Source organism: Lontra canadensis, unplaced genomic scaffold (assembly GCF_010015895.1).
Source record: "Lontra canadensis isolate GAN:19392208 unplaced genomic scaffold, GSC_riverotter_1.0 scaffold92, whole genome shotgun sequence".
In the NCBI taxonomy this organism is placed as follows: Eukaryota; Metazoa; Chordata; class Mammalia; order Carnivora; family Mustelidae; genus Lontra; species Lontra canadensis.
Genome location: NW_022631086.1, coordinates 3588571 through 3615234, shown reverse-complemented (window position 1 = coordinate 3615234; position 26664 = coordinate 3588571). Strand labels below are relative to the sequence as shown.

The following is a 26664-nucleotide window of genomic DNA, read 5'->3' as shown; positions in this document are numbered from 1 at the left end:
ATGTCACAACTCACTTGGCTGAACTTATACTAAGTCATGTTTTAAGAAGAAAACCTTTAATCTTTCCAAAAATTGAACTATCACCATGAAAACCATACTTTTTAGTCTACTTGTTTATAATTATTCTGTTGGGATACCTCAGAGCATAGCATAGTATTGGGGAAGTTTGCAATAATTTTTATAGTCTGATGATAATTTTTATAGTCTGATGACCATATATAGTCTATTAATTTCTTGAATTTATTTATTTATTTATTTATTTATTTATTTATCTGATGGACAGAGACCACAAGTAGGCAGAGAGGCAGGAAGAGAGAGGAGGAAGCAGGCTTTCTGCTGAGCAGAGAGCCAGATGCGGGCTCGATCCCAGGACCCTAGGATCATGACCTGAGCCGAAGGCAGAGGCTTTAACCCACTGAGCCACCCAGGTGCCCTTCTTGAACATTTTTGAAAATTCTGTTCTTTTAGCAAATTAATAGTTGCAACAAGAACATTTTACTAATTCACTTAAAGTGCAGGCCAGTTATAACAACCTTGTTTTTTCTACCTGTTGAATGCTTGAAGCAAATTTTGCTAAAAGCCTTGTTTTCTGGTTCTTTGTTGGACCATAAACCCCAAACTCTCTTGCCATTCTCACAAAAAAGAGAAGGCATGTAATTGGTCTCACTAGTGAGTACGAATGTTAATCATGTAATGTGATAGGAGACCCTTTTTGAATATTCAACATTCACCACATGCCTATCAAATAACTAATATTTTCCAGGTGTTTCATTGCAGAGAACGAACAAGATTACATTTTAAGTTCCCTTATATGAATTAACTATCTTTTCTTGGTTAGATTTAGTTACAGCCAGCTGTCAAAGAGAAGGATCTGAACTTGAACTCTCTTGGTCAAATGTGGCCCAAGTTTTCCAGCTAGAACTAGATTTCACCCTGGAATGCAAGCTACCAAGGTTTTCTGCAGCCGGATTTTCAGCTTGATTAATCAAGTAGAGCTGCTTTTGCGTAGGTAATGGGGACTTGAGAGGGAATTGTCAAGCAAGGTTTGAGCTAGGCACAAGAGCACCATTTAGTTTTATTTTGTGAACACCTGGAAACATTCCACAGTTATGTACAAATCGTTGCCTTGAGAGGAACGCCAGACTGCAAGCTATTCTGAGCCGGGAAGCCAGCAAGCTAGTATGAGGAGAGAGACACCAGAGCATTTATCAAAGCTGAGTAAGTGAGCAGAGCAAGTAGGCCTTGGGGATTCCCTCTGAGGCGACTTTGCTTTCAAGTTTTGGTATTCTTCATAACAGCAGGGTTCTAGACATGGGATATGGTCATTTCTACTTTGCATTAAATACTTACTCCTGTGTGCTTTGCAATGGGAGCAAATTAGCAAGAGCTTCCCCTCTTAATCCTGGATGTGGTTGGGCATTAAGTATCTCTGTTAATGCCCCATGGGCTCATGTTTCTTAACCATTGCTCTCAAAGTCTCCACTTGGGTCAAATCTGGGGCCCTTCTCTGTACTCATCCTCCTGGATTCATCATCTTTCAGGATTGGTAACATACTCCAATTATCACTTCTGTAGGGCTCAGGACTCAGGATTTTCTACCACTTCTACCTTAATGCCCTATACTCTCTCTCTCTCTCTCTCTCTTATTTCTCCCTAAGTCTTTCTGTCAACCATAGCCTCTGATTTGATTTACTTCTTGGTTCTCTGTCTTGCTGTCTGTAGAGTTTCTCTCTTGGGAAGTTCCCTGACCTCAATTCTCCTACAACTGTTGTTTCACAGAATGATTGGAAAAACCCATCTTTCCAGTCTTGATCTAACTGGTTTCCCATTCAGTTTCCTCTTGCTAGCAGGGTTGTGGATACACGCTGACATTTATTGTCATGCTTCAAACCAAATTATTGCCCGGCATTCTCTGGATATTCTCCTTAGACTTTTCTGAGAATTCATGGAGAGTTGTTCAAAACAAATGAACTTGGTGTATAGTTTTTTTTTTTTTTTAAAGCCATTAGGTTCTCATCTTCCCTCATTTAGGGGTTAACAGCATGTTTCTCTAGTCATACTGCATTATGCGTTGATATTGTGTGCTTGTGCCTGTCCCTGGGTCAAGTTAGGTTTGGTGTCTGATACTTCTCTTCCCGGCCAACTGGTCCCCCAAGTAAGAAAAACTTTCTTCTCTTTCCATGCCTGTTCTGCCCAGTCAGTAGTCCCCAGGCTGTGGCCAAATATCTTTTCATTCTTTTGTCCCCAGTTTCTGTACTTTCTTTTCATGATTATTCAGGTACCTTGGACTAATTTCTCTGTTGAGCTTTACCCCTTGCTTGGCTCTTCAGCTTGTCCTGGGTCTCCTGGTGTAAAGGAGAAATTCTGGCTTACTTGAATGTCTTATATGCCATTTAGCTGTCTTTTTATTATGCAGATATTTCCATTGAAAATCTGTTCTATTCTCTTGAAGAGCCTAGAGAAATGTCACATATTGATATTTCGGGATCTGTATTTTAGGATTAGGCAAGTAGGAAGCTGCTTTCTCAAAAATAGTTCTCTAAATTTTGTGTTTGCTTTTGTTTTTGTTCTATTCTATCATAGGGAGACCTCCTACTAAATCCTAAATGCTTGTTCACATGGAAGCTCTGAGCTGTGACTGCTTCACAATCTACTGAGTGTGTGTGTTTATTTTCTTATATTGATATAAAGACTTTGTACTGTCTGTACGTGGGGCAGACAGTAACACATCCATTGAGGAAACTGAGGCTCAGAATTGTTCAGTGTTGTGTCTAAGCCATGCTGTTAGTGAATGACTGAGCTGAGTCTTGAACTCCAGTTGGCTGTCTCTTACAGGAAGTTTTTTCCCTTTGGAGTATTCTGTTGCCTGGCTTTTATCAATAAGTTGTCTCTACTGATTTAACATCAAGGTGAATTCTGAGTTCAAGCCTAATCATCTTCCACCCCTCACTGTCTCCTAGCTTGGGTTATCCCATCAGGCATGTGTTCTCAGCCTTACACTTGCCTGGGTTGGGAGGCCCCTACTCACCTGTCTCATAAGCTTGATGTTAATGCTTACTGCATGGAATCAGACACCAAACACACTTTAGCTAGGAGGGAATTTAGACTCTGTTTACTCTAACACTGCCACCTTATGGGTAGGGAACTGAGGCCCAAACAGATTCTGTGATTTCCCAAATGTGTACAGCCCTTTGGAAGTGAGGCTCGGTTCACTGCCTAGATTTCCTGAGTTCCTAGATGTTCTTCACTGTGAAATCTGGGAAAACATGAACCCATTTTTGGAAGAGAAAGGTCTTTAAGTTGTTATGAGTTAGTAACACCGATGTGAGAATTAGCCATTCAGATTCTTCCAAGTGAGCACGAAGTCAGGTTGCCAAACCAGCTGGCCTGCATGTGGAGCCTTGAACTGATAAATCCTGATCCAGACCCCATATATGTTAACTGCTGAATAGAAGGGCTGTGTCATTTATTTTTTAGGGGTTTTTCAACTCTTCCCATTTAAAATGTCTTTCGGGCGCCTGGGTGGCTCAGTGGGTTAAGCTGTTGCCTCCGGCTCAGGTCATGATCTCAGGGTCCTGGGATCGAGCCCCGCATTGGGCTCTCTGCTCATCAGGGAGTCTGCTTCCCTCTCTCTCTCTTCGCCTGCCTCTCTGTCTACTTGTGATCTCTCTCTGTGTAATAAATAAATAAAATCTTTAAAAAAAAATTAAAAAAATAAAATGTCTTTCTAGATAATGAAGTATTGTTCTTTGGGTAGGAAGATGGTAGATTTACTTTATTTCATCCTTCTACTCTTCTAAAACTCTTTCTTTGTCAAGGCTTTGCATGCACAAGCTGTCCAGGTTGAGGGCATGGTCTGTGACAGAGGAAAAATTGAAATGAATTGGCTGTGTGAGGATGCAGCCCATGACTTTAGTTTCAGTAACACTCTGAAGACCATCAGGAAATTAAGCCCATCTAGTTTTGCTGTCCTTGGATAGGATGCAGACCTGTGTTTGCACAGGTAGGAGTTAATGCTGGCTTTTCCATTACAGCAAGTTTCTTTCAAGTATCCCTAACCACCATCCCCTTGTCCCCACGAAGCCTGCTTCAGGGTCAGCTGAGTATCCAGAATTTGCAAGCCATTTTGAAGACGTCCCAATTACACATCTCTTTACTGACAGCTTTTCCAGATCCTGTAATGCACCCTTAAAACAGAGAACCCTTTCTCTCTTGTGTCTCCCTCATTAAGTGACAACTTCTTTTAGTCTCAGAAGGTATTTTTGCTGACTTTCTATATGGTAGTTTCTCTGTGATTTGGAAGTCTGCATAAGATGGAGGTGGAGAAGGACACTCTTAATTGGTGTTGAAGAGATGGGATTTCAAGCAGAACCTCTACAAAATGCTTGAGTCTTTGAAGGAGAGAATCTCTTCAAACTTTTTCAAGATATTTAAATCAGAAAATTTTCATTTTTATTTTTTGTTATTTACTTTTAAAGATTTCTTTACTTATTTGAGAGAGAGAGGGAGAGTGGGGTGAGGGTAGGGGCAGAGGGAGAGGGAGAATCTCAAGCAGACTCCCTACTGAATGAGGAACCCTATGCAGGGTTAGCTCTTACCATCCTGAAATCATGACCTGAGCCAAAATCAAGAGCTGGAGCTTAACTGACTGAGCCACCCAGGTTTCCCAGAAAGATTTTAAATACATACCCCAAACAACCAATTTTAGTTTCTTGATTTATTAAGTTTAGACTCTCAGGTAAGTATTTGTCATTCGCAGGCTTTCATCAGAAGCTGCATTTGCTTCATAAAAAGTTATCCATAGGCCAAATGTCTTGCAGGGTATGTAGTAGGAAAATGTCATGGTCCCCAATTTCTTAGTTGCATTTGACTAAATGTGAATTAACGAAATTGTAGCAGAATATTCTTGATGGGAACTGTGTCATTTCCATATGGAAATAAGATTCCTTTATTAAGGTTCACCTTTAGCTAATAGACTGGAAAATGCTGAGTCAAACTTTAGGACTAAGCAAGGCTGTTTTTGCCCCAGGAAGTATTGGAAGCAATGTGTAGTGATAAAAGTTAAGAGGTAATCATCACGTAGAAGTCTGGTTCCATGTCTGAATATACTCGTGAGGGGCCCTGTCAGAGAATATTCTTGGGCTGGTTTTAGAGTCGCAACCAGTAGAACTTTCTTGGGTCAAGGGTTAGTTGAAGGAGAGGCTATACTTTTAAAAGTACTGTTGGTATTCTGTCAAAAGGAAGGTTGTTTCCCATCCTATTTTGTTTTGAGGGAGTGGTGTGAATTGGATCTCTTTTATCCCATACTTAAAAAAAAATGGATTCTGCCTTTGTTGTTATTGGTTATTGTGGTGTTGTATCGGGGAAGATTATCCCTATGAGGAAGTATTCTATTCTGGTAGGCAATATGGGATTTCAGTTATTCCCACCCCACACATACTTAGTCTTTTCATTTTCTTCTTGCCCGGGGAACAAGAGCATGCTCCTTACAACAGGAGGTATGTTGTGCTGTAATTTTGTACAGGTGGAAGTTTCGGGTTAGCTAGGAGCTAATAAATTTTAACAGCATGGAATTCCCGATTGGGGCAAGAAAGTGCTCTGGAGTTTGCTAAGAGGAAAACAAGGATTCAAAACTGAAACTGGTCCGGATTTGACTTGAGACTATAAGTTCCCCTGATGTCAAGAGATCTCTTAATTAACATAGAGTTGTCAGGAAATCTATAGTTTTCCTCATTTGCTTCCTCAGCCTTTGGAGCCTTTGGACCATAACGAAAGCTGGTGTGGGACTGTTTAACGGTCACATAGGTAGGGATTTGGGTAAGAAATACCCCATTTTCTTTTTTGCATGAGCAGTCTAGGAAGTCATGACAAAGTTGCCCATGTGAATAGTTAAAAATATTATTCTTAGTCATTTTACAAGGAGGTAACTTCAAACTTTTTCCTATTTCCCAGAAAAATTAGAACCTAAACCAATACCTTTTTGTGCAGTTTGGTATCAAAGATTGTTTCTTTTTGTAGTCTTCTAAGATTTATGCTTAGTAGCCTTGAAAAGAGATTTAAAATATTTTTCCTCGGTATTTATAATAAGCCAATCAGTGTTTTAGGCTGAGAATCATTCCAAATCATGTTAGTCAATCATAAAGCATATTTTGGAATTCCCTAATCAGATTATTATTATCTTGACTGTGTTTTGAATCATTCGACAGCATCGAAGGCTTAAGTTGCTTCATTTTTCTAAGGTGAAATCAAGAATCTAGCATAATAAAGTGGCATGGGGACCTCAGATATCATCCAGCATCAACTCATATTTGAGACAGAAGAACCTGAGACTGGAGAACATGGGAGTCTTCAGTGAGGTCACAGTGCTAACTTGTGGCAGAGGGAAGAGAGGAAGAGAGGCTCCCAGGTTAGGCAAACCTCTTCACGAAGGATTTTGTGTAGGGCCACTGATAAGCTTGTTGTAAGAATTCTCTGTCTTTAGTGCCTGTGGTTCTTGGTCACGCCACTTCAAAGAACGAAGAGGTGGACTGGATGAAGAGTGGTGGGCAGCAGAGGAAGGTTTATTGAGCAATAGCACAAAGCTCCCAGAGAGGGAGGGAGGCCCGAGAGGGTTGCCCCAGGAGTTTCCAAGTTCTGGGATTTTTATGAGTGCTTTTGCGGAACTATCTTAAGCAATCAGGGTGTGCTGAGTTGTGCCAATCAGGGCTCTGGTCACGTATCTGTCTACCTCTTTGGTTAATGTCTTCGTGCTGAGGGTCTTTTTGGGTTGACATCTGGGGACTTCTGTCTTAATTGCCCCTTGCTTGTTATGAGGATGAATGCCTTGTGGTTAATTGTCTTATTTTAGAACGTTTTGCAGAAGTCACTTCTGGAAAGGCTGCAAAGCAGGATGCTGATGTGGTCTGTCGAAGCTGTAAAACAGGATGTCAGTGCTGTTTGATCTTGGCTGTCTTGACTCCATACCTTCCTGTTGGGTACCCTGGCCTTGACTACCTGATTGTCCAACTCACTCATAAGATGCTGACATGCCTTGTAAATCTCCAACGTAGAGAAAAATTTTAATTGTAGGGATATATTTTTTTTAAAGATTTATCTATCCATTTTTAGAAAGAGAGAGAGAGAGAGTAAGAGAGAGTGAGTACGGGGAGGGGCAGAGGGAGAGAATCTTTCAAGCAGATTCCTCACTGAGTGAGGAGCTCCAAACGGGTCTCAATCCCACTACCAGTGAGTTCATGACCTGAGCTGAAACCATGAGTTGGAGGCTTAACCAACTGAGCCAACCAGGCACCCCTAATTGTAGGGGAATTTAATAAGCAGCTTTCCCCAATTTATTGGGCAAGGAACACCTTCCTGGCAGAACTGAGCAAGCTTAGGGCTCATTAACCATACTTTAGAAATACTGTTCTTTACCTTACTCCAACCTTCAACCAAGCTATGTTTTTGTTTTTGTTTTTTGTTTTTTTGTTTTTTTTTTTTGCAAGTGAAACAGTCTTAACAGCTGTAATTTCACACTTTGTTCGCCCCATTCTTCTATATCTAGGGGAAATGTATGGGAATGCAATGGAAATGGGAATAGTAAGTGACTCTGGAATTGTTTTTCTTCTGAATCTTCAGGACTTGAATTAGATTTAAATCCTAAAAAAATGAATTAACTGGTAAGGGAAGGAGAAGCTTCTTCACTCTCTCAATAGGTAAACCATAAAACAAAGGCAGAGAATCAGCAACGTTGTGTTGCAAGGAGAGCAAAATTCTTTTTTTTTTTTTTTTTTAAAGATTTTATTTATTTATTTGACAGAGAGATCACAAGTAGGCAGAGAGGCAGGTAGAGAGAGGGGGAAGCAGGCTCCCTGCTGAGCAGAGAGCCCGATGTGGGGCTCGATCCCAGGACTCTGAGATCATGACCTGAGCCGAAGGCAGAGGCTTAACCCACTGAGCCACCCAGGCACCCCGAGAGCAAAATTCTTAAATGATATGAATACATATGGAGGCATATAGGATGAACCTTGTCTTGCTTCTTCTAACTCAGCAAAGCCCATCCAAATTATGATTATGACAGCTGTGTCAGTAAGAAACTATAGCAACTACTTTATATGAAACTAAGTATATTCACTTGAATTAAGAAAAGGGAAGAAACATTCATGAAGTTGCAGTCAAAATTACGGAACAGAATTCATTAGAAACTTTTACTATCCTCTCCCCAGGAGCGTGTTAGCACTCTGAGGACAGAGAGTCACATTTGTTGCCCACTATCTGTATTCCCTGTGCTTAAAAGAGTGATTGGCACAGAGCCGATGCTTAGTAGATATTTGTTGAATAAAATAGTTTATTTTATTAACTAGTCATTCCTTATTGATAAGGTAATGCAGACATTCATTTAAAAATTCAAACATTATGAAAGAAAACAGGATAAAAAGTTATGTTTACTCTTCATCCAGGACTTCCAGACTCCCATCATAGAAGAAACCATGGTAACCCATTCGCATAATGTTTTTCTAGAATGTTCTATGCATATCTAAGCATATATACATATATGTGTGTATATATACACATATACATTTATATATATGGTTGTTTTTAAATAGGTAGATGCATACTATATAGGTTGTTTTAATGTTGATTTTATTCAATTAAATATCTAAATGACATAGATTTTAAGAATTGCTTCCAATAAATGAAATATTATATGACATTGACATTTTGTTTTTCATATCTTCATGATTTCATATGTTATAAACCATTTGTGTTTCTTTTCTATGAATTGCTTCTAAGTTCTTTGTCAATTTTTCTATTGATTTAATGGTCTTTTATAACTGACTTGTAAGAGGTCTTTATATATGAAGGAAATGAGCTCATTGTCGTATGTGTTGAAATATTTTTCCCAGTTGATCATTTGTCTTTTGACTTTTTATGGTATTTTTTTTTTCTTTGCAGAAAAAACCCATTTTTAATGTAGTCATATTCACTAATCTTTTTGGAATTTGGGTTTTGCGTATTGCTTAAGAAAGCTTTCTAATCTCCAAAAGGAAATAAATTCCCTAATTTGCTTCTGATAGTTTTATTATTTTATTTTGTATACTCACATCTTTGACTCACCTCAAATTGAATTTGATAAAAGTTGGCTTTATTAGATGTTTTCCAAATGGCTCATCAGCTGATTAAGCCACATTGCTAAATTTTAATGTATTTAAGCATTCATTTAAAAAAAATTAACTTTGTTATTAAGGAAAATTCCAAACTTATAAAAGTAGATAGTGAAGAGTGAGGAAGATGACCTGATGGGCAAGATTTTGACATTTCTGCCTTTATCTGAAGACTGAAAACTTTTATTTCTTTCAGTTTAACAACTTCAGCTGTGTAGGTTGGAATAACAAGGGTGTGTTATTTAAAACTGACTCCTCACATTGCTCCCAATAAGTAAAACAAACAGCCATTTCTACAAAGGAAAACTTAAAAGTTTCTGTAATTTTTAGATGCTGTAACAGTGATGATCACAGGGAGCAAAATATCAAACAATATAATTTTATTTCCATCCTTATTATCTTTCTATTACTCTTCACTTCATGATCTTGGGGGTACCTACAATCATATGGAAAAATCTGATGCATGAAGAACAACATCAACAGAATTCATTTTGTTAATTTTCTAAAAGTCCAAGTGGATTTATGAATAGCAGCTAATGCTTGGATGACAGTACATGTTGGTGTATTTTGTTATTTTGTATTTCTGACACTATTTTTTATTTTCATCTTAAATATTTTTCAACATGTACCTAGTTAGGTTTGATGAATGGAAGACACAGCTAGTGTTAAAATGTGCTGCATTAAAATATAATCATTGCCAGAGAATGAGAAGATAAGCCACAGATTTGGAAAAATATTTGCAAAAGCATATCTGATAAAGGACTGCTATCCAAAATATACAAGGAATTCTTAAAACTCAACAAAAAAGAAAACAAACAACATGATTAAAAAATGGGCAAAACAGAGGTGCCTGGGTGGCTCAAAACTTTGGCTTGGGTCGTGATCTCAGGGTCCTGGGATGGAGCCCCGCTTCAGGCTCTCTGCTCAGTGGGGAGCCTGCACCCCACCCCTCTCTACCTGCTTCTCTGTCTACTCATGATAGATCTCTCTATCTAATAAATAAATACAATCTTTTAAAAAATGGGCAAAATATTTGCACAGAGACCTCACCAAATATACAGAACAAATACACATATGAAAGATGCTCAACATCTTACCTTGTTAGTGAAATGCAAATTAGAACAACCTATTAGAATGGCCCAAATCTAGAACACTGACAGCACCAAATGCCAGAGGGGATGTAGGACAACAGGAACTCTCATACATTGATGATGGGATTGAAAAAGAGCACAGCTATTTTGAAAGACATTTCAGTGGTTTCTTACAGAACAAAATCTATCCTTGCCATACTATCCTTCAATTGCACTCCCTCATATTTACCCAAAGGAGCTGAAAACTTATTAGCTGCACAATAGATGTTTGTAGATATTTGGCAACATAGTTGCCAAAACTTGGAAGGAACCAAGATTTCCTTAAGAGAGGAATGGATAAACAAACTGGCACATCCAGACCATGGAATATTATGAGGTGTTAAACAGAAATGCGTTATCAAGCCATGAAAAAACATGGGGACATTTAATGAATCTTCTAAGTGAAAGAAGACAATTTGAATGGGCTATGAACTGTATGATTTCAACTGTATGGCATTCTGGAAAAAGAAAAATTATGGAGACAGAAAACACACAGAGGTTGATGGATTGAGGGGAGGGAGAGGATATTTAGGGCACTGAAAATATTCTGTATGTTACTATTCTAGTAGATACACAACATTACTGATTTTTCAAAACCCATACAATGTACAATACCGAGAGTTACCTGTCATGTGAAATGTGGACTTTGGATGATAACAAGGTTTCAATGTAGGTTCATCAATTGTAACAAATGTATCACTGGTGGCAGGAAAGAGAACAGTGAAGTCTCATGGTAAGGTGAGTTTTCTAATTTTTTCTGGCAGTTTTTATCAGTTTTTGCTACATGTATTTTGAAATTCTGTTATTAGCTCTATAAACGTTTTGCATTTTTAGATCTTTTTAAAAGTTAACATATAATGTATTATTTGCCCCAGGGGTATAAGTCTGTTAATCATCAGGCTTACACATTTCACAGCACTCACTATAGCACATACCCTCCCCAATGTCCATAACCCAAGCACCCTGTCCCTACCTCTCCACCCCGCTAGCAACCCTCAGTTTGTTTTGTGAGATTAAGATTCTCTTATAGTTTGTCTCCCTCCCAATCCCGTCTTGTTTTGTTTTTTCCACCCCTACCTGCCATGGCCCCCTGCCCTGCCTCTCAAATTCCTCATATCAGAGATGCCATATGATAATTGTCTTTCTCTGATTGACTTATTTCGCTTAGCATTAATACCCTCTAGTTCCATCCATGTCATTGCAAACGGAAAGATTTAGTTTTTTGTTTTTGTTTTTGTTTTGGCTGCCTAGTATTCCATTGCATATATATATACCACATCTTCTTTATCCATTCATCTGTTGATGGACATCTAGGTTCTTTCCATAGTTTGGCTATTGTGGACATTGCTGCTGTAAACATTCAGGTACACCAGCCCCTTCAGATCGCTACATTTGTATCTTTAGGGTAAATACACAGTAGTACAATTGTTGGGTTGTAGGGTAGCTCTATTTTCAACTCTTTGAGGAACCACCATACTGTTTTCCAGAGCGGCTGCACCAGCTGGCATTCCCACCAACAGCGTAGGAGTGTTCCCCTTTTTCTGCATCTTTGGTGACATCTGTTGTATCCTGACTTGCTAATTTTAACCATTCTGACTGGTGTGAGGTGGTATCTCACTGTGGTTTTGATTTGTATTTCCCTGATGCCAAGTGATGTGGAGCACTCTCTCATGTGTCTGTTGGCCACTTGGATGTCTTCTTGGCAGAAATGTCTGTTTGTGTCTTCTGTCCGTTTCTTGATTGGATTATTTGTTCTTTGGGTGTTGAGTTTGATAAGCTCTTTATAGATTTTGGATACTAGCCCTTTATCTGATATGTCATTTGTCAATATATTCTCCCACTCTGTTAGTTGTCTTTTGGTTTTGTTGACTGTTTCCTTTGCTGTGCAAAAGTTTTTGATCTTGATGAAGTCCCAATAGTTCATTTTTCCCCTAGCTTCCCTTGCCTTTGGCGATGTTTCTTGGAAGAGTTTGCTGTGACTGAGTTTGAAGACGTTGCTGCCTGTGTTCTCCTCAAGGATTTTGATGGATTTCTATCTCACATTGAGGTCTTTCATCCATTTGGAGTCTATTTTTTTGTGTGGTGTAAGGAAATGTTCCAGTTTCATTCTTCTACATGTGGCTGTCCAATTTTCCCAACACCATTTGTTGAAGAGACTGTCTTTTTTTCCACTGGATGTTCTTTCCTGCTTTGTTGAAGATTAGTTGACCAGAGAGTTGAGGGGTCCACTTCTGGCGCTCTATTCTGTTCCATTGATCTATGTGTCTGTTTTTCTGCCAGTACCATACTGTCTTGATGATTGCAGCTTTGTAATAGAGCTTGAAGTCTGGAATTGTGATGCCACCAACTTTTTTTTTTTTTTTTTTTTTTTTTTTTGGGAAGTGTTCTTTCCATTTCTATTTTTCGGAAGAGTTTTAGGAGAATAGGTATTAATTCTTCTTTAAATGTTTGGTAGAATTCCCCTGGGAAGCTATCTGGCCCTGGGCTCTTGTTTTTTGGGAGATTTTTGATGACTGCTTCAATCTCCTTACTGGTAATGGGTCTGTTCAGGGTTTTTTTTTTTTTTTTTTAATTCCTGGTTCAGTTTTGGTAGTTTATATGGCTCTAGGAATGTATCCATTTCTTTCAGATTGTCAAATTTGTTGGTGTATAGTTGCTTATAATATGTTCTTATAATTGTTTGTATTTCTTTGGTTTCGGTTGTGATCTCTCCTCTTTCATTCATGATTTTATTAATTTGGTTCCTTTCTCTTTTCCTTTTGATAAGTCTGGCCAGGAGTTTATCAATCTTATTAATTCTTTCAAAGAACCAGCTCCTAGTTTCATTGATCTGTTCTACTGTTCTTTTGGTTCTTATTTCATTGATTTCTTCTCTGGTATTTATTATTTTTCTTCTCCTGCTGGGCTTAGGTTTTCTTTGCTGTTCTTTCTCCAGCTCCTTTAGGTGTAGGGTTACTTTGTGTGCTTGACACCTTTCTTTTTCTTGAGAAAGGCTTGTATTGCTATATACTTTCCTCTCAGGACTGTCTTTGCTGTATTCCAAAGATTTTGAATAGCTGTGTTCTCATTTTCATTTGTTTTCCTGAAATTTTTAAAATTCTTCTTTAATTTCCTCATTGAACCGTTCATTCTTTAGTAAGATGTTTTTAGCTTCCATGTATTTGAGTTCTTTCCAACTTTCCTCTTGTGATTGAGTTCTAGTTTCAGAGAATTGTGGTCTGAAAATATGCAGAGAATGATCCCAATCTTTTGGTACATTTGAGACCTGATCTGTGACCCAGGATGTGATCTATTCTAGAGAATGTTCCATGTTCACTAGAGAAGAATGTGTATTCTGTTGTTTTGGGATGGAATGTTCTGAATACACCTGTGATGTCCATCTGGTCCAGTTTGTCATTTAAAGCCTTTATTTCCTTGTTGATTTTTTGCTTAGCTGATCTGTCCATTTCAGTGAAGGGGGGTGTTAAATTTCCCTACTATTATTGTATTATTGTTGATGTGTTTCTTTGATTTTGTTATTAATTGGTTTGTATAATTGGTAACTCTGATGTTAGGGGCATAGATGTTTAAAATTGTTAGATTTTCTTGCTGGACAGTCCCTTAAGTATAATATAGTGTCCTTGCTCATCTCTTATTATAGTCTTTGGCTTAAAATCTAATTTATCTGATATAAGGGTTACCACCCCAGCTTTCTTTTTATGTCCGTTAGCGTGGTAAATTTTTTTCCAACCCCTCACTTTAAATCTGGAGGTATCTTTGGGTCTAAAATTAGTTTCTTGTAGACAGCATATTGATTTTTTTTTTTCCCATTCTGATACCCATGTCTTTTAATTGGGGGCATTTAGCTCATTTACATTCAGGGTAACTATTGAAAGGTATGAATTTAGTGCCATTGTATTGCCTGTAAGCTGACTGTTACTTTCTGGTCTGTTACTTTTAGGGTCTCTCTTTGCTTAGAGCACTTTTTTCAATATTTCCTGTAGGGCCGTTTTGGTGTTTACAAATTCTTTTAGTTTTTGTTTGTCCAGAAGCTTTTTATCTCTCCTTCTATTTTTTTTTAAAGATTTTATTTATTGATTTGACAGAGAGAGAGCACAAGTAGACAGAGAGGCAGGCAGAGAGAGAGAGAGAGAGAGAGAGATAGAGAGAGGGAAGCAGGCTCCCTGCTGAGCAGAGAACCCAATGCGGGACTTGATCCCAGAACCCTGAGATCATGACCTGAGCCGAAGGCAGCAGCTTAACCCACTGAGCCACCCAGGCGCCCCGTCTCCTTCTATTTTTAATGACAGTCTAGCTGGATATAGTATTCTTGGCTGCATATTTTTCTCGGTTAGTGCTCTGAATATATCATGCAAGTCCTTTCTGGCCTGCCAGGTCTCTGTGGATAGGTTTGCTGCCAATCTAATATTTCTACCATTTTATGTTACAAACCTCTTGTCCCAAGCTGCTTTCAGGATTTTCTTTTTGTTGCTGAGACTTGTAAGTTTTACTATTAGATGATGGAGTATGACCCTGTTTTTATTGATTTTGAGGAGGGGTTCTCTGTGCCTCCTGGATTTTGATGCTTGTTCCTTTTGCCAAATTAGGGAAATTGTCTGCTATAATTTGCTCCAATATACCTTCTGCCCCTCTCTTTCTTTCCTCTTCTTCTGGGATCCAATTATTCTAATATTGTTTTGTCTTCTGATAGCACTTACCTTTCAGATTCTCCCCTTGAAGTTCCCTTGTTTGTCTCTCTTTTGGTCAGCTTCTTTATTCTCCATCATTTGGTCTTCTTCTTCTTCTTTTAAGATTTTATTTTTATTTATTTGTCAGCGAGAGAGAGAGAGTGAGCGAGAGCGCATAGGCAGGCAGAGTAGCAGGCAGAGGCAGAGGGAGAAGCAGGCTCCCTGCCGAGCAAGGAGCCCGATGTGGGACTTGATCCCAGGACACTGGGATCATGACCTGAGCCGAAGGCAGCTGCTTAACCAACTGAGCCACCCAGGCGTCTCTCATTTGGTCTTCTTTATCACTAATTCTCTCTTCTGCTTCATTTATCCTAGCAGTGAGAGCCTCCATTTTTTTTTTAATGAGTTTATTTATTTATTTGACAGGCAGAGATCACAAGTAGGCAGAGAGGCAAGCAGAGAGAGAGGAAGGGAAGCAGGCTCCCTGCCAAGCAGAGAGCCTGATGTGAGGCTCGATCCCAGGACCCTGGGATCATGACCCAAGATGAAGGCAGAGGCCTTAATCCACTGAGCCACCCAGGTGCCTCAAGAGCCTCCATTTTTGATTGCACCTTATTAATAGCTTTTTTTTTTTTTTGTTTCAACTTGGTTAGATTTTAGTTCTTTTATTTCTCCAGAAAGGGATTCTCTATATCTTCCATGTTTTTTTTTAGTCCAGCAAGCACATTGGTAATCATCATTCTGAATTCTAGTTCTGACATATTACTAATGTCTATATTGATTAGGTCTCTAGCTATTGGTACTGCCTCTTGTGTGTGTGTGTGTGTGTGTGTGTGTGTGTGTGTGTTTGTGGTGAGTTTTTCCACCTTGTCATTTTATCCAGATAGTAATACATGAATGAGATAACAAAATACTAAAAAGGTAGCAATGACCCCAGAAAGATATACACTAATGACATCAGAAGAGACCTGAAACTGGAGGGAGAAGAAAGGGAGAAAAAAAGAAAAAAATATATATTAGACTGGTGAATAGAACAGAGCCACACACTTGATTTGGGGTGTATTTTGGTCTGTTAGAAGAAACTACCTCCCAAAATTTTAAAGAAAGAAAAACTTACATATATAAAAAAATAAGGGTAAACATGATGATGGGATGGGACATGACTGTAAAGATGAACATTAAAAAAGATTCTAGAAAAGGAATTGATAAGGTAAGTTGGTTGAAAAAAGAAAAAAAAAGAGGAAAGATTGTGTCAGGCTGGAGACTAGAAAATAGCCATGTGCTAGATTTAGTGTATATTTTGACCTATTAGAAGAAATTGTACCCCAAAATTTTAAAGGAGAAAAAACCCATATATATATATATATATATGTATATATATATTTACACACACACAAAATAAGGTTAAATGCAATGAACAGATAAAATATGACTATAACAATGAAAATTTAAAAGGATTTTTAAAAAGGTATTGATAAGATAAAATAGTTAAAAAACATTAAAGTAAGAAAGAGGAAAATTAAAAAAACAGAATAAAAAAATAAAATTAATAATTAACTTTGATAAATTAAAGGATCATGGGGAAAAAAGCCATGGATTCTGTGTTGTTTTCCCCTAGCTCTGGAATTCCTCCGTTCTCATTGATTGAGGAATTTGGCCTTGGCTGGATGTCTTGCTGATCTTCTGGGGGGAGGGGCCTGTTGCAGTGATTCTCAAATGTCTTTGCCCGAGGTGGAATTGCGCCACCCTTGCCAGGGGCCATGTTAAGTAATCTGCTGGGTTTGCTCTTGGTAGCTTTTGTTCCCTAAATGCTTTCTGTACCACTTTGGAGGACAGGAATGAAAATGGTGGTTTCCCACCATTGTCAAATTTGACATTCTCTGTCTTTTATTGACGTGTCAGAGCATTTACATCAATTATTTATGTGGTTGGTTGTAAACTTACCATACTGCTATTAACTTTCGATTTGTCATGTTGACTTTTTGTTCCTTTTCCTCTTATTCTATCTTCTTTGTGATTAGTTGAGTTTTTATTTTATTTTATTTTATTTTATTTTATTTTATCTCCTTGTTGGCTTACTAGCTATTACTCCTTGTGAGTACTTAAAGGAGATCCTCAGCAAATATCTGGAAGTCTTTTTCTATATAGCTCTTTTTTCTGTTCCTCTGCCCTGTGAACTCTGATTTCTTTGGTGTCCCCAGCAGAGAGGTCTTTCTGAGGTTTCTCTTTGAGTTCTCAACTTTCTGAGTTGAGAAAATCCAGAAAGATGTTTACATTCTGCCTAGGGTCCCCAACACTTCTTTGGGGACTGAAAGCTTTCTCAACGCACTGAACTCAAGTGATCAAGTGATGTTGAGACTTGCCTTATTTGTTTCCTATCTCTCAGGGATCACTATTCTACATTTCCTGACTTCCAATTCCAGGAGAGCCATTATTTCTATAGTTTATGCATTTTTGTAGTTTTTTTTTTTTTTTTTTTCCCCAGGAAAGAGGATAAATCCCGTATCTGTTTTTGTATGTTGACAGGAAATACATGTACTTATGAGGGGTTTGGGCTACCTGTTCTCTCTACCTGTAGAACTCTTCCTCTTGGACTTCACATGACAGATATTTTAGTCATTTAGATCTTAGTTAAGTGTCAGCTCTTTAGAGAAATTTTCTCTGATCCTCAATCCAAAAGAGCCACCCAGATACTATCACATTTTTCTATCCCTTTGTCTCTGATACTACTTTCTGAAATCTCCCCCAGATGATTTAATTATTCAGCTTTTTTTTTTTGCATCTTTGTTTTTTCACTAGATTATAAACTTTAAGAGATTAGGGAGGTTGTAGATCATATTCACACCAATCCCTTATTGCCTGTAGCAATGCTCAATGCACAGTAAGTATCTGACATGCATTTATTGAATGAATAAATGAACGAATTCTTATTTTTGTTATGTTGCTAACTTTATAATTTCTACTCAAAATGTGGTCTATAGATCAGTGCTAGTTCACAAACTTACTGGTCCACAATGAAATAAATTTAGAAATTGAGAGTAACTTTAGAAACTTTGTACCAATTCAGTATAAGAATTTTGTGTCTAGGAGCACCTGGGTGGCTCAGTGGGTTAAAGCATCTGCCTTCAGCTCAGGTCATGATCCCAGGGTCCTGGGATCAAGCCCCACGTCAGGCTATCTGCTCAGCAGGGATGCTGCTTCCTCCTCTCTCTCTGCCTGCCTCTCTGCCTACTTGTGATCTCTGTCTGTCAAATAAATAAAATCTTTAAAAACAACAAAAAAAGAGAATTTTGTGTCTATTACATCTAGTAGTAAAAATTTGAGTTCTTGTAGTTTGTGTGTCTTTTTAAAATTTTATTTTTCTGGTAATTAATTTTGTCTTTTATAGAAGTGTCTTCTAGGATGGGTTAGAATTAAAAAGATAAACTGGCCCTTTCAGGTTGTAGATAGTTAAATAACCTCTGGATTATATGCTATTAGGAAGAGTATTGAATTTTTGAAAGGAATCAATTTTGGGAAAGTCATTTATTTTCCATTTAATTCTGACTCATTACACATGAACTTGAGTTTTCATATGCACAATGAGGGTGATGGACCAGATCAGGAGTTACTACTTTTCTTTTTTCATACTCACTTCTTTGGAAGCTAATTGTTTCACTTCCTGGAGGGGAAAGTATCTATGCATATTATTGGGAATTTTTCTGTCATAAGGACTTGTCTCTTCTTTATTTATTATTCAGTCTTTTGTTTATATCAGCAAGGACTCATGAATACTCCTTTATATCTTTGGTTAGAATTCAATACTAAGTTATTTATTTTGTTGTTTCAATTGTTCTAGTTTTGGTAGGTTGTCTTTTCAGATTGGCTAATGTACCCCTTGGACATGTCTCTATACTGTTGGTTTTTTGAGCAGTTCCTTATTAAGTGTACAATTTTAGATTTTAGGAATGGATATACCCATATAACCACCATTCCACCCAGAAGTAGAGCTTTTCTAATATTCCAGATGTTTCCCGAGCCTCCTTCCCGTAAATTTCCACCCACTATAGGCAACCACTGCTCTGATTTTTATCACTATAGATTAGTTTTCCTCTGATCTTGAATTTTGTAGAGATGGAATCATATAGCAGGTACTCTTATGTGTTCCTGAGATGCTTCATGTTGTTTTGTGTGTCAGCACTTCATCCTTTTTTATTGCTGAATATAATTACATTGTTTGGATGTATGGTAATGTGTTTAACCATTATTTTCTTGATGAATATTTGAGTTTTTCCAGATTTTTGTTATTATAGTTAAGTTTCAGTGAACAGCTTTGAGGACATTTAGTTTTTCTTTTTGAGTAATTACTTAGAGTGGAATTGATAAGTTAGGTGCAGTAAAACATTTTCCAAAGTGTCTGTCTTATCTTAAAATCCAGTAGCAATACCGAGTGTCATCATTGAGCTATATATTCTCCAATATTCAGTGTTGTTAGTTCTCTTGACTTTAGTTATCCTTTTAAAAGTAAAATTTGTGTTTCCTTGATGAAATGTTGAACACGTTCTCATGTGCTTATTAGTTATTTATACACTTTTTTGTGAAGGTTTTGTTCAAGTTTTATTTTATTATTTTTAATTGGCTTTTTCACCTTTTTTGGCTATTTATTTGTTAGACTTTTTATACATTCTGGATGCAATCTTTTTGTTACATATATTCAGTATGAATATTTTCTCCTGGCCTCTCAATTGCTTTTTTATTTTAAGAAGTCTTGATGACCAGTTTTTATTTTTTAATTTCATCTATTTTATCAGATTATTTTATATTTTGTGCTGTTTGTGTCACATCTAAGAAATCTTTGCTTACCCTGAGACTGTGAAGGATCATCCTATGTTTTCATCTGGAAACATTACTGTCATAGCTGTTACTTTGGATGTATAAGGCATTTCAAATTAAGTCTTGCTTATAGAGTGAGTAGAAGTTGATATTTACTTTTTCTCATATAAGCATCCAAATTCCCAGATCTGTTTGAGGGAAAAAAAGAAAAAGAAAAAAACACTTTCATTTTCCTTTGAATTACTTTGGTTTCTTTGTTGAAAACAAATGATGCATGAGTTTATTCTGGATTCTCTATTTCATATCAGTGATCTATTTATCTTTTCTTGCACCAATGACACACTGTCTGGATTCTCTAGCTTTATAGTAAGTTTTGACATTAGGAAGTACTATGAATCCTCTACCTTTCTTTTCTTTTTCAAAATTGTTTTTGCTACCATAGGTCCTTTGCATTTCCACAAAAATTTTAGAATCGGCTTGTCAGTTTCTACAGAAATAGCTTGCTATGATTTTCATTGGGAATGAATTGACCATACTGGCCAGTCTGGGGAGAATTGACATCTGAATAGTATTAAGTCTTCTTATCCATAATCATAATATATGATCTTCTCTCAGCAACTCATAGTAGTTTTCAGTTTAGAGATCTTACAGGCTTTTGTTAAAATTATCCCTAATTATTCTTTGATGATATTGTAAAGGGGACTGTATATATATATATATATATATATATATATATATATATATATTTTTTTTTTTTTTTAAGATTTTATTTTATTTATTTGACAGGCAGAGATCACAAGTAGGCAGCGAGGCAGGCAGAGAGAGAGGGGGAAACAGGCTCCCTGCTGAGCAGAAAGCCTGATGCAGGGCTTGATCCCAGGACCCCAGGATCATGTCCTGAGCTGAAGGCAGAGGCTTTAACCCGCTGAGCCACTCAGGCGCCCCGGGGACTGTTTTTAAAATGTTATTTCTCAATTTTTTGCTACTAGATAGAAATACAATAGAATTTTTTAGATTAGTCTTTTATGCTGTGAGCATGCTAAATTTACTGATTACTTCTAAGATTTTTTTTAAGAAGATTTATTAGGATTTTCTACATGGATTGCTTAGTATTTTCTAAACAATGTTTTGATTTTCTTTCAGATTTTCTTTAGGAGGCAGTTACGTCTTTTCCTTTCTAAGTCTTTAAGTCTTTTATTTTGTTTTTTTCTTTATTGCACTATCACTGTAGTGAGATGGTTTATCTTTTGCTTTGTTCCTAATGATAGGGAAGTACTTAGTATTTTACCATAAATATGACATTAACTCTAAGTATTTTTCATAGATGGCCTTTTATGAGATGAAGTTCCTTTCTATAACTTGCATGCTTTGAGGTCTTTTGTGTTTTTAATCACAAATGGGTTTTGAATTTTGGCATATACATTTTCTGCATCTATTGAAATGATCATATGGTTTTCTCTCTTTATTCTGTTAATATGATGATTTATATTGATTGATTTTCCAAATGTTCCATCTGGGTTCAACTCCCCATGGTTAAGATATAATATCCTTTCTATATATTGCTGGATTTGATTTGCCAAGATTTTGCTACGAACTTTTACATCTATGTTCATGAAAAATGCTGGTCTACAATTTTCTTATAATAACCATGTCAGGTTTTGGTATCCAGGTTCTGCTGTCATCATAAAAAACTTGGGAACTATTCAGTCCTTGGCCTTCTGAAAGGTTTTATAAAGTTCTTTGGGTTTTTTGGATGCTCATTATGTTTTGCCTCTCTAGAAGTTGAGAAAGAAATTTAAATGTATATATTATCTACAACATAATGACAGTTCATGAGTAAAACATTTTTCCATCCCATCTGCAGGTTGTCTTTATCCACATATTGTAATTACTTGCTTCCTTCTAAAATTAGCATAGGTATTTCAAGTATCAGAACAGCAAACCAAAATTAGCACTTATTTGTGTGTGTGCATGGTGTGTGTGTGTGTGTATACCTTGTTTGAAAAAATATACAGTACCCTAGGAAGCATTTCTCTGAGTATACAGTGTGATAGCTGGATTTGAGCAACTTCTCATGTTATTTCATAAAACAGAATGTCTACAAAGTATGTCTAAAAATCTATTCTTACTTTTTTTAATCAGTGTGTCAGGAATTATTGAAGATTATTTAAATTCTTAGATGCTTCAAAAGCTTTATCAGAGCCAAGCTTTCTAGGCTTCTTTAAAATAAAGCTTTCCCTTAGGGCTGTTGAGGCCAATTGCACTCATTTTAGTTTCATCTTGTTTTATGTTATCCAATCTCTTTCTTTCCAGAGTGTAATGAGCTGTGAAGTGGCAAAATATAATCAGGGTGGAGAAAAGAAAAAAAAATAAAGGTCTTGAATTAGACACAAATTGGAAAAATGGGTCTTGAAAGAGTTGAAGACAGTCCTTTTATTTTAGCTTCTTTGATACATACGAACTATGATTGGCTTCTAGGATATATAATTCACTCAGGAGTTTTTGTTGTTACTGTTTTCTGATAACAATATATGAATAGAAATGAGAAAACAGATTTGTGGATTAAAACCCAAAACAGCAGAATGAAATTTATACAAGATTAATTTGTTCTAAATTACTGTTCTGAGGAGAACACTCTAATAATTTAATTATGCTTTATATTTTTGGGAAAATATATGAATTCAAAATACAATTTGCTTTATTAAACAGATGGGAAGAATTAGAATAGATTCATGTTGTGATTTTAAAATTTTGGGGAATTAGAAATTATTACCTCTTGAAAGCCAAGAACTTTCTTTTCTTCTTCTTCCTCTCCTTTCTGTTCCTTTTCCTATCCCTCTCCTCCTCCTCTTGTCCTCTTCTTCCTCCTTCTTCATTTTGTTTTGTATTTGGAAAGATCATGCTTGAAGTTGTGCATTGGGAACATGAAACCGACTTCAAGTTTTTTATGTCAGTAGGGACTTTATTCAAATACAATCTTGCTAACCTTGGAGTACCACACCCAAAGCCAATTGTTGCATTCGGTGGCTTTTAAAAAAAAAAATTTAAATAAGTTATTTTCCCTTCATATCTCCATTTATGTTGTGTTATTAACACAGGGATAAAAATAAGACATGACCTGTATTTTGGTGAGGCTTGGAAAGTCATGATTGATAGCAGGAGAGGGTCCTGAAGCCAGAAGAAGGGAATTGAGAAGGAAATGGGGCCTGAGAGGAACCATCTTATCTTGTTTTCTTTACATAGAAATGTCTCAAGATGAGAGTAGAAACAATGTTTTGGACAATTATATTAAAAAATTGTTTAGTAGGCACATTTTCCAGTCATGTGATGATGAGAAACAGATGTAGATGCTGTTAAATCATGTCAGATATGAACTGCCTGTGTACCCCATGAATATGTGTAAATATTTAACTAGAAAAACAGTCACATGCTCTGGAGTAATCTTGGAAGCAGGAAACCACAAATTATAGGTCTGAAATTTACCATGCATGGCTTATGAGTTCAGATAAGTAAAACCAAATGAAGAGACTCTGGAAGTTTTATAAATAGTTCATGGATTTTTGGTAGGGGGAGGGAAGAGAAAGGATTAGGGAGAATTTTAATGTACTTCAAGTACAATCAGTACATTTAATTATAACCAGAAGACTAAGAATCATCTGATAGGAATTCATTTATGCCTTTGAATCTAGTATATAATACTTATCAACTTACATAGGAACAATTACTGTGAAATCATAGCTTACCCTAATTAGGTTCTAAAGTCAGCATGGAAGGTAAAAATCATATATATTCCGACTTCCCCTTGACATTCTCCCTGGAAAGCATCCTGCTGGAGACAGAAATACATAGTTCTACTAACACAGCTAGAGTTGGAACTGATCCCCATATCTTCTGCAGGTTTTGGATGATGAGGAAAGCTTTGGTTTATGGGCCAAATGGGAGGGTGGTAACTATTGACATCACGAGCACATTGCCTGGAAAATATGTATCTTTAAAACTAGAAGCATGCTGTGATTCTAGTTGATGCAAATGAAAACAGATTTGTGCCTTCCGTCTCCTCCACAGCCTGGAGCTTATACTCCTGGAGGGGAAGAGTGGAATGAAGTTGCCCTATTTTATTGCTTTATTTGTTTTCAAGTTTAATTTTTACTTCATCAAAATAAAATCATCTAATTACCCTCTCAACTTTAAATTATTTTATTGGGGTATAGTCTCCATATAGTGAAATGCACAGCTCATAAGTGTTTTAGTTCTGTGTTTTCGCAAATGCACATATTCATGTAACTCACACTGTTACCAAGATACAGAATATTTCCATTCTTGCTCCGTTACCGTCAGTCCTGCCTCTCTCCTCTCGCCGGCCACAAGCATCATCCTGATTTTGTTCTCCACAGATTTGTTTTGTCTGTTCCAAATCTTCATATCAATGGCATCACCTGCATGTGCTCATGGATCTGGTTTCTTTTGTTCAGCATGCTGTGGGTGCTGTTAATTTGTACCGTTGCATGTATCAGTAATCATTCATTTCTGCTTATTGCTGCCTGTGTATCATATAAATATATCACAATTTGTTTAATTCTTTTCCTGTTTTTGGATATTTGGGTTGTTTCTAGTTTGGGGCTATTATAAATAAAGTCACTATGAATAGTCACATACAAGTCTTTGTGTGGATGTATGTTTTCCTTTCTCTTGGGTAAATACCGAAGAGTAGAACTGGTGGTCATAGGGTATGTTGTGTTTAACTTTACTAAGAAATTGCCAAGCATTTAAAAAGAATGTTGTAGCTTTTTCCATGCTCACCAGTAATATCTGAGAGTTCTGGTTGTTAACCATCTGGCCAACATCTTTTGATCTTTTGTCGTTATAGTAGTATCTCATTGCGGGTTTGTGGTGTTTTCCTATGAGTTCACTATGTTAAGCACTATTTCATGTATTTCTCGGCCATTTGTAGACCTTTTGTGAAGTATCTGTTCAAATCATTTGCCCAGTGTTAATTGGTCTAGCTGTCATTTTATTATTGAGTTAGAAGAATTCTTTATATATTCTGGATGTGGGTCCTTTGCTTGATATATACTTTGTGAATATTTTCTTCTATCTGTGGCTTGCTTATTCTATTAATGTCATTTTAAAGATTTATTTATTTATTTTACAGAGAGAGAGAGAGAGAGAGAGAGAGAGAGAGCACAGTGGGGTGGGGCAGAGGAAGAGGGAGAGATAGTCTCAGGAAGACTCTGTACTGAGCACAGAGTCCAAAATGGGGCTGGATCTCACCACCCTGAGATCACAACCAGAGATCATGGTCTGAGCCAAAACCAAGAGTCAGATGCTTAACTGACTGTTCCACCCAGGTGCCCTTATTATTATTTAATGTCATTTTTAGTGAGAAAAATCTTTAATTTTTTCTTTTATACCTTCTGGAACCTGGGTGAGAAATCTTCATATACCTCAAGTTTTTGAAATATTCTTTTATATATTCTTCTGGAAGCTTTATAATGTTAACTTTTAAATTCAGGTTTATGAGGTAGGAATGGAAGTTAATTTTTTTTTTCATAAGGATATCCACTTGTTCCAGGAGTATTATCAAATGTCTTTTCTTTCTACATTGATTTGCTCTGGTGCTTTTATTGAAAATAAATTGACTATAAAAGTGTGTCTTCATTTCTCAACCCACTCTTCTGTCCCATTGTCAATTTGTACCTCCTCATACCAGTATCATGCTCTCTCAATTGTCACAGCTTTGTTATAGATCTCTTCTAATTTTTCCTAGACATGTTTTGTAGTTTTTAGTGCAGAGACTTTAGATATCTTTTGTGAAGTTTATCCATAATTTTTTTTTGTTTTTTGATGCTATTATAAAGAATATTATAATTTTTAAATATAAAATTACTATTATATAGAAATACTGTTGTTTTTGTATGTGACTGTGTTTCCTGAGGACTTGCTAATTCAATTATTAGTTGTGGCATAGTTGTTTTGTAGATTTCTTTGGATTTTTCTGTGTATATAACCATGCTGTACGTGAACAAAGAGAGTTTTATTCTTTCTTTCAAAAGTTTTTTTTTTTTTTTTAAGATTTTATTTATTTATTTATTTGTCAGAGAGAGAGAGAGAGAGCACGCACAAGCCGGCAGACGAAGAGAGAAAGGCAGGCTCCCTGAGAGCAGGGAGCCTGATGCGGGACTCGATCCCTGGACTCTGGGATCATGACCTGAGCCGAAGGCAGCAGCTCAACTGACTGAGCCACCAAGGTGTCCCTCTTTCTTTCAAAAGTTTTCTACTTTCTATTTATCCTTCCTACTAAACCTACCAGAACAATTTTAAATAGAAATGGTAAGGATGAATATCCTGGTATTGTTTTTGATCTTAATTGTCAAGTGGTCAGCTTTTCACCATTAAGTATGACATCAGCTGCAGATTTTTTTACATGTCATCTTTCATATTGAAGAAATTCCTCTATTAATGATTGGCTGACAGTTCTTTATTTTTTTATGGAGTACTGAATTTTTTTCAAATGCTTTTTCTGAATCTACTAAGACATAGGATCTTCTCTTTCATCATGTCAATGTGCAGAATTACACTGATTGATTTTTTAAGATTTATTTATTTTAAAAAGAGAGAGAGAGAGAAAGAGAGAGAGAGAGAGATGGGGGGAAGGGGCAGAGGGAGAGGGAAAGAGAGTTCTAAGCAGACTCGCCACTGAATGCAGGCAGAGCCCAACATGGGGCTTGATCTCAGAACCCTGAGTTCACTACCTGAACTGAAACCAAGAGTCAGAGGCTTACCCAACGGCACCACCAAGTGCCCCTATATTGACTGATTTTTAAAAGTGAAAACAAACTAGTATTTTTGGAATATATTTTGTTTTTTATATATTGCGATTGTTTTTAAAGGCATTTTGTGTTTGTGTTCATGTGG

The 26664-nt window shown here is 36.8% G+C and overlaps 1 long non-coding RNA gene across 1 annotated transcript in view; it reads left to right on the top strand.

Annotated features, from left to right (window-relative positions):
* Nucleotides 1–1033: 1033 nt before the first annotated feature.
* LOC116854493 overlaps nucleotides 1034–26664 on the top strand; it is a 63679-nt gene continuing 38048 nt past the window's right edge. Inside the window, exon 1 of the long non-coding RNA XR_004380171.1 lies at nucleotides 1034–1218. This is a non-coding gene — a long non-coding RNA (uncharacterized LOC116854493). The remainder of the gene's footprint in view (nucleotides 1219–26664) is intronic.